At 45.9% G+C, this 7,582-nt stretch overlaps 5 non-coding genes across 5 annotated transcripts; all 5 read left to right on the plus strand.

The window, feature by feature from the left end:
• Window positions 1-39: 39 nt before the first annotated feature.
• Window positions 40-112, plus strand: Trnav-aac (transfer RNA valine (anticodon AAC)). Its single transcript has one exon. It is a non-coding gene; the product is annotated as a tRNA-Val (tRNA).
• Window positions 113-924: 812 nt separating this feature from the next.
• Window positions 925-997, plus strand: Trnav-aac (transfer RNA valine (anticodon AAC)). The gene has a single exon. It is a non-coding gene; the product is annotated as a tRNA-Val (tRNA).
• A 1,697-nt stretch (window positions 998-2,694) lies between these two features.
• Window positions 2,695-2,767, plus strand: Trnav-aac (transfer RNA valine (anticodon AAC)). The gene has a single exon. It is a non-coding gene; the product is annotated as a tRNA-Val (tRNA).
• Window positions 2,768-3,579: 812 nt separating this feature from the next.
• Trnav-aac (transfer RNA valine (anticodon AAC)) lies at window positions 3,580-3,652 on the plus strand. Its single transcript has one exon. It is a non-coding gene; the product is annotated as a tRNA-Val (tRNA).
• An 812-nt stretch (window positions 3,653-4,464) lies between these two features.
• On the plus strand, window positions 4,465-4,537 carry Trnav-aac (transfer RNA valine (anticodon AAC)). The gene has a single exon. It is a non-coding gene; the product is annotated as a tRNA-Val (tRNA).
• The last annotated feature ends 3,045 nt before the right edge of the window (window positions 4,538-7,582 follow it).

Raw genomic sequence — 7,582 nt, forward strand, 5'->3', positions numbered from 1 at the left:
ACTACAAAATCACTGACACGTGTTATTCGGTAGTCATGCGTTTCCGTAGTGTAGTGGCTATCACATCCGCCTAACACGCGGAAGGTCCTGGGTTCAAGCCCCAGCGGAAACATTTTTTGTTGTTGCTTGGTTTATTTTTCTTTACTGGGAAGCACTTTAAGAAAACCAAACTGTCGGACTCTACCCAGTCTAAGCTTCAGGTGCCACTCACTAACGCATCAGCACTCGTGCCTTATACCTTTCAAAGAAATTCACACACGACAGGCAAGCAGGTAGGGGCGACATTGGTTTCTTTCATTGGAAACAAAGCATGATCCGCTTTTGTTTGAAGACAAAAATCATCCTAAATCGACAGCTCAAATGCAATGCCCATCCTGACTATGCTACGTGAAACGCTGTGCGACAATGAGCGTGTTTTCCTTGAAGCTGCACATCTTTCTAGTGCCATCTTACGTTTTTGCGTCTCTGGAAAGAATCAGCAGCCCGGTAAGACCGCGGTCATGCCAACATGCTCATTTCACCGGCAAAATAAAAACTCTGGCCACGTGATGGTCACGCAATCAAAATGATAAAAAAGCAAGAAAAAAAGAAGTGCCTCCCCGGCGGGGAATCGAACCCCGGTCTCCCGCGTGACAGGCGGGGATACTTACCACTATACTACCGAGGACACATGATTCGATGACAGACAGCACGAGTCAGCCTAGTCCGACGTTAAAGTAAGTAAACACAGATTTGGATGCACGTTTTCTACTGCAGCTCATGCAGTGTTTTCATGCGTGCATCTCCTCGTCCCCCTTCAAATCGGGAATAACAAGCGGAAAACCAGCATCCAAAAGCCACTGATAGTTTTTAAAGGTGAATCTTATTGATGTGACAAAACGCAAAACTACAAAATCACTGACACGTGTTATTCGGTAGTCATGCGTTTCCGTAGTGTAGTGGCTATCACATCCGCCTAACACGCGGAAGGTCCTGGGTTCAAGCCCCAGCGGAAACATTTTTTGTTGTTGCTTGGTTTATTTTTCTTTACTGTGAAGCACTTTAAGAAAACCAAACTGTCGGACTCTACCCAGTCTAAGCTTCAGGTGCCACTCACTAACGCATCAGCACTCGTGCCTTATACCTTTCAAAGAAATTCACACACGACAGGCAAGCAGGTAGGGGCGACATTGGTTTCTTTCATTGGAAACAAAGCATGATCCGCTTTTGTTTGAAGACAAAAATCATCCTAAATCGACAGCTCAAATGCAATGCCCATCCTGACTATGCTACGTGAAACGCTGTGCGACAATGAGCGTGTTTTCCTTGAAGCTGCACATTTTTCTAGTGCCATCTTACGTGTTTGCGTCTCTGGAAAGAATCAGCAGCCCGGTAAGACCGCGGTCATGCCAACATGCTCATTTCACCGGCAAAATAAAAACTCTGGCCACGTGATGGTCACGCAAATAAAATGATAAAAAAGCAAGAAAAAAAGAAGTGCCTCCCCGGCGGGGAATCGAACCCCGGTCTCCCACGTGACAGGCGGGGATACTTACCACTATACTACCGAGGACACATGATTCGATGACAGACAGCACGAGTCAGCCTAGTCCGACGTTAAAGTAAGTAAACACAGATTTGGATGCACGTTTTCTACTGCAGCTCATGCAGTGTTTTCATGCGTGCATCTCCTCGTCCCCCTTGAAATCGGGAATAACAAGCGGAAAACCAGCATCCAAAAGCCACTGATAGTTTTTAAAGGTGAATCTTATTGATGTGACAAAACGCAAAACTACAAAATCACTGACACGTGTTATTCGGTAGTCATGCGTTTCCGTAGTGTAGTGGCTATCACATCCGCCTAACACGCGGAAGGTCCTGCGTTCAAGCCCCAGCGGAAACATTTTTTGTTGTTGCTTGGTTTATTTTTCTTTACTGTGAAGCACTTTAAGAAAACCAAACTGTCGGACTCTACCCAGTCTAAGCTTCAGGTGCCACTCACTAACGCATCAGCACTCGTGCCTTATACCTTTCAAAGAAATTCACACACGACAGGCAAGCAGGTAGGGGCGACATTGGTTTCTTTCATTGGAAACAAAGCATGATCCGCTTTTGTTTGAAGACAAAAATCATCCTAAATCGACAGCTCAAATGCAATGCCCATCCTGACTATGCTACGTGAAACGCTGTGCGACAATGAGCGTGTTTTCCTTGAAGCTGCACATCTTTCTAGTGCCATCTTACGTGTTTGCGTCTCTGGAAAGAATCAGCAGCCCGGTAAGACCGCGGTCATGCCAACATGCTCATTTCACCGGCAAAATAAAAACTCTGGCCACGTGATGGTCACGCAATCAAAATGATAAAAAAGCAAGAAAAAAAGAAGTGCCTCCCCGGCGGGGAATCGAACCCCGGTCTCCCGCGTGACAGGCGGGGATACTTACCACTATACTACCGAGGACACATGATTCGATGACAGACAGCACGAGTCAGCCTAGTCCGACGTTAAAGTAAGTAAACACAGATTTGGATGCACGTTTTCTACTGCAGCTCATGCAGTGTTTTCATGCGTGCATCTCCTCGTCCCCCTTGAAATCGGGAATAACAAGCGGAAAACCAGCATCCAAAAGCCACTGATAGTTTTTAAAGGTGAATCTTATTGATGTGACAAAACGCAAAACTACAAAATCACTGACACGTGTTATTCGGTAGTCATGCGTTTCCGTAGTGTAGTGGCTATCACATCCGCCTAACACGCGGAAGGTCCTGGGTTCAAGCCCCAGCGGAAACATTTTTTGTTGTTGCTTGGTTTATTTTTCTTTACTGGGAAGCACTTTAAGAAAACCAAACTGTCGGACTCTACCCAGTCTAAGCTTCAGGTGCCACTCACTAACGCATCAGCACTCGTGCCTTATACCTTTCAAAGAAATTCACACACGACAGGCAAGCAGGTAGGGGCGACATTGGTTTCTTTCATTGGAAACAAAGCATGATCCGCTTTTGTTTGAAGACAAAAATCATCCTAAATCGACAGCTCAAATGCAATGCCCATCCTGACTATGCTACGTGAAACGCTGTGCGACAATGAGCGTGTTTTCCTTGAAGCTGCACATCTTTCTAGTGCCATCTTACGTTTTTGCGTCTCTGGAAAGAATCAGCAGCCCGGTAAGACCGCGGTCATGCCAACATGCTCATTTCACCGGCAAAATAAAAACTCTGGCCACGTGATGGTCACGCAATCAAAATGATAAAAAAGCAAGAAAAAAAGAAGTGCCTCCCCGGCGGGGAATCGAACCCCGGTCTCCCGCGTGACAGGCGGGGATACTTACCACTATACTACCGAGGACACATGATTCGATGACAGACAGCACGAGTCAGCCTAGTCCGACGTTAAAGTAAGTAAACACAGATTTGGATGCACGTTTTCTACTGCAGCTCATGCAGTGTTTTCATGCGTGCATCTCCTCGTCCCCCTTGAAATCGGGAATAACAAGCGGAAAACCAGCATCCAAAAGCCACTGATAGTTTTTAAAGGTGAATCTTATTGATGTGACAAAACGCAAAACTACAAAATCACTGACACGTGTTATTCGGTAGTCATGCGTTTCCGTAGTGTAGTGGCTATCACATCCGCCTAACACGCGGAAGGTCCTGGGTTCAAGCCCCAGCGGAAACATTTTTTGTTGTTGCTTGGTTTATTTTTCTTTACTGTGAAGCACTTTAAGAAAACCAAACTGTCGGACTCTACCCAGTCTAAGCTTCAGGTGCCACTCACTAACGCATCAGCACTCGTGCCTTATACCTTTCAAAGAAATTCACACACGACAGGCAAGCAGGTAGGGGCGACATTGGTTTCTTTCATTGGAAACAAAGCATGATCCGCTTTTGTTTGAAGACAAAAATCATCCTAAATCGACAGCTCAAATGCAATGCCCATCCTGACTATGCTACGTGAAACGCTGTGCGACAATGAGCGTGTTTTTCCTTGAAGCTGCACATCTTTCTAGTGCCATCTTACGTGTTTGCGTCTCTGGAAAGAATCAGCAGCCCGGTAAGACCGCGGTCATGCCAACATGCTCATTTCACCGGCAAAATAAAAACTCTGGCCACGTGATGGTCACGCAAATAAAATGATAAAAAAGCAAGAAAAAAAGAAGTGCCTCCCCGGCGGGGAATCGAACCCCGGTCTCCGCGTGACAGGCGGGGATACTTACCACTATACTACCGAGGACACATGATTCGATGACAGACAGCACGAGTCAGCATTGTCCGACGTTAAAGTAAGTAAACACAGATTTGGATGCACGTTTTCTACTGCAGCTCATGCAGTGTTTTCATGCGTGCATCTCCTCGTCCCCCTTGAAATCGGAATAACAAGCGGAAAACCAGCATCCAAAAGCCACTGATAGTTTTTAAAGGTGAATCTTATTGATGTGACAAAACGCAAAAACTACAAAATCACTGACACGTGTTATTCGCTAGTCATGCGTTTCCGTAGTGTAGTGGCTATCACATCCGCCTAACACGCGGAAGGTCCTGGGTTCAAGCCCCAGCGGAAACATTTTTTGTTGTTGCTTGGTTTATTTTTCTTTACTGGGAAGCACTTTAAGAAAACCAAACTGTCGGACTCTACCCAGTCTAAGCTTCAGGTGCCACTCACTAACGCATCAGCACTCGTGCCTTATACCTTTCAAAAGAAATCACACACGACAGGCAAGCAGGTAGGGGCGACATTGGTTTCTTTCATTGGAAACAAAGCATGATCCGCTTTGTTTGAAGACAAAAATCATCCTAAATCGACAGCTCAAATGCAATGCCCATCCTGACTATGCTACGTGAAACGCTGTGCGACAATGAGCGTGTTTTCCTTGAAGCTGCACATTTTTCTAGTGCCATCTTACGTGTTTGCGTCTCTGGAAAGAATCAGCAGCCCGGTAAGACCGCGGTCATGCCAACATGCTCATTTCACCGGCAAAATAAAAACTCTGGCCACGTGATGGTCACGCAACATAAAATCGATAAAAAAGCAAGAAAAAAAGAAGTGCCTCCCCGGCGGGAATCGAACCCCGGTCTCCCGCGTGACAGGCGGGGATCCCTCTTACCTATCTCGAAACACATGATTCGATGACAGCACAGCACGAGTCAGCCTAGTCCGACGTTAAAGTAAGTAAACACAGATTTGATGCACGTTTTCAACTGCAGCTCATGCAGAGTTTTCATGCGTGCATCTCCTCGTCCCCCCTTGAAATCGGGAATAACAAGCGGAAAAACCAGCATCCAAAAAGCCACTGATAGTTTTTAAAAGGTGAATCTTATTGATGTGACAAAACGCAAAAACTACAAAATCACTGACACGTGTTATTCGGTAGTCATGCGTTTCCGTAGTGTAGTGGCTATCACATCCGCCTAACACGCGGAAGGTCCTGGGTTCAAGCCCCAGCGGGAAACATTTTTGTTGTTGCTTGGTTTAATTTTCTTACTGTGAAGCACTTTAAGAAAACCAAACTGTCGGACTCTACCCAGTCTAAGCTTCAGGTGCCACTCACTAACGCATCAGCACTCGTGCCTTATACCTTTCAAGAAATTCACACACGACAGGCAAAGCAGGTAGGGGGCGACATTGGTTTCTTTCATTGGAAACAAAGCATGATCCGCTTTTGTTTGAAGACAAAAATCATCCTAAATCGACAGCTCAAATGCAATGCCCATCCTGACTATGCTACGTGAAACGCTGTGCGACAATGAGCGTGTTTTCCTTGAAGCTGCACATCTTTCTAGTGCCATCTTACGTGTTTGCGTCTCTGGAAAGAATCAGCAGCCCGGTAAGACCGCGGTCATGCCAACATGCTCATTTCACCGGCAAAATAAAAACTCTGGGCCACGTGATGGTCACGCAATCAAAATGATAAAAAAGCAAGAAAAAAAAGAAGTGCCTCCCTGGCGGGGAATCGAACCCCGGTCTCCCGCGTGACAGGCGGGGATACTTACCACTATACTACCGAGGACACATGATTCGATGACAGACAGCACGAGTCAGCCTAGTCCGACGTTAAAGTAGTAAACACAGATTTGGATGCACGTTTTCTACTGCAGCTCATGCAGTGTTTTTTCATGCGTGGCATCTCCTCGTCCCCCTTGAAATCGGGAATAACAAGCGGAAAAACCAGCATCCAAAAGCCACTGATAGTTTTTAAAGGTGAATCTTATTGATGTGACAAAACGCAAAAACTACAAAATCACTGACACGTGTTATTCGCTAGTCTATTGCGTTTCCGTAGTGTAGTGGCTATCACATCCGCCTAACACGCGGAAGTCCTGGGTTCAAGCCTCAGCGGAAACATTTTTGTTGTTGCTTGGTTTTATTTTCTTTACTGGGAAGCACTTTAAGAAAACCAAACTGTCTGACTCTACCCAGTCTAAGCTTCAGGTGCCACTCACTAACGCATCAGCACTCGTGCCTTATACCTTTCAAAGAAATTCACACACGACAGGCAAGCAGGTAGGGGCGACATTGGTTTCTTTCATTGGAAACAAAGCATGATCCGCTTTTGTTTTGAAGACAAAAATCATCCTAAATCGCAGCTCAAATGCAATGCCCATCCTGACTATGCTACGGTGAAACGCTGTGCGACAATGAGCGTGTTTTCCTTGAAGCTGCACATTTTTCTAGTGCCATCTTACGTGTTTGCGTCTCTGGAAAGAATCAGCAGCCCGGTAAGACCGCGGTCATGCCAACATGCCTCATTTTCACCGGCAAAATAAAAACTCTGGCCACGTGATGGTCACGCAAATAAAATGATAAAAAAGCAAGAAAAAAAGAAGTGCCTCCCCGGCGGGGAATCGAACCCCGGTCTCCCGCGTGACAGGCGGGGATACTTACCACTATACTACCGAGGGACACATGATTCGATGACAGACAGCACGAGTCAGCCCTAGTCCGACGTTAAAGTAAGTAAACACAGATTTGGATGCACGTTTTCCTACTGCAGCTCATGCAGTGTTTTCATGCGTGCATCTCCTCGTCCCCCTTGAAATCGGGAATAACAAGCGGAAAAACCAGCATCCAAAAGCCACTGATAGTTTTTAAAGGTGAATCTTATTGATGTGACAAAACGCAAAAACTACCAAAATCACTGACACGTGTTATTCGCTAGTCATGCGTTTTCCGTAGTGTAGTGGCTATCACATACGCCTAACACGCGGAAGGTCCCTGGGTTCAAGCCCCAGCGGAAACATTTTTTGTTGTTGCCTTGGTTTATTTTTCTTTACTGGGAAGCACTTTAAGAAAACCAAACTGTCGGGACTCTACCCAGTCTAAGCTTCAGGTGCCACTCACTAACGCATCAGCACCTCGTGCCTTATACCTTTCAAAGAAATTCACACACGACAGGCAAGCAGGTAGGGGCGACATTGGTTTCTTTCATTGGAAAACAAAGCATGATCCGCTTTTGTTTGAAGACAAAAATCATCCTAAATCGACAGCCAAATGCAATGGCCCATCCTGACTATGCTACGTGAAACGCTGTGCGACAATGAGCGTGTTTTCCTTGAAGCTGCACACTCTTTCTAGTGCCATCTTACGTGTTTGCCGTCTCTGGAAAGAATC

This window comes from Physella acuta, unplaced genomic scaffold (assembly GCF_028476545.2).
Source record: "Physella acuta isolate Inbredline_101_S28 unplaced genomic scaffold, ASM2847654v3 ptg001394l, whole genome shotgun sequence".
Classification (NCBI taxonomy): domain Eukaryota; kingdom Metazoa; phylum Mollusca; class Gastropoda; family Physidae; genus Physella; species Physella acuta.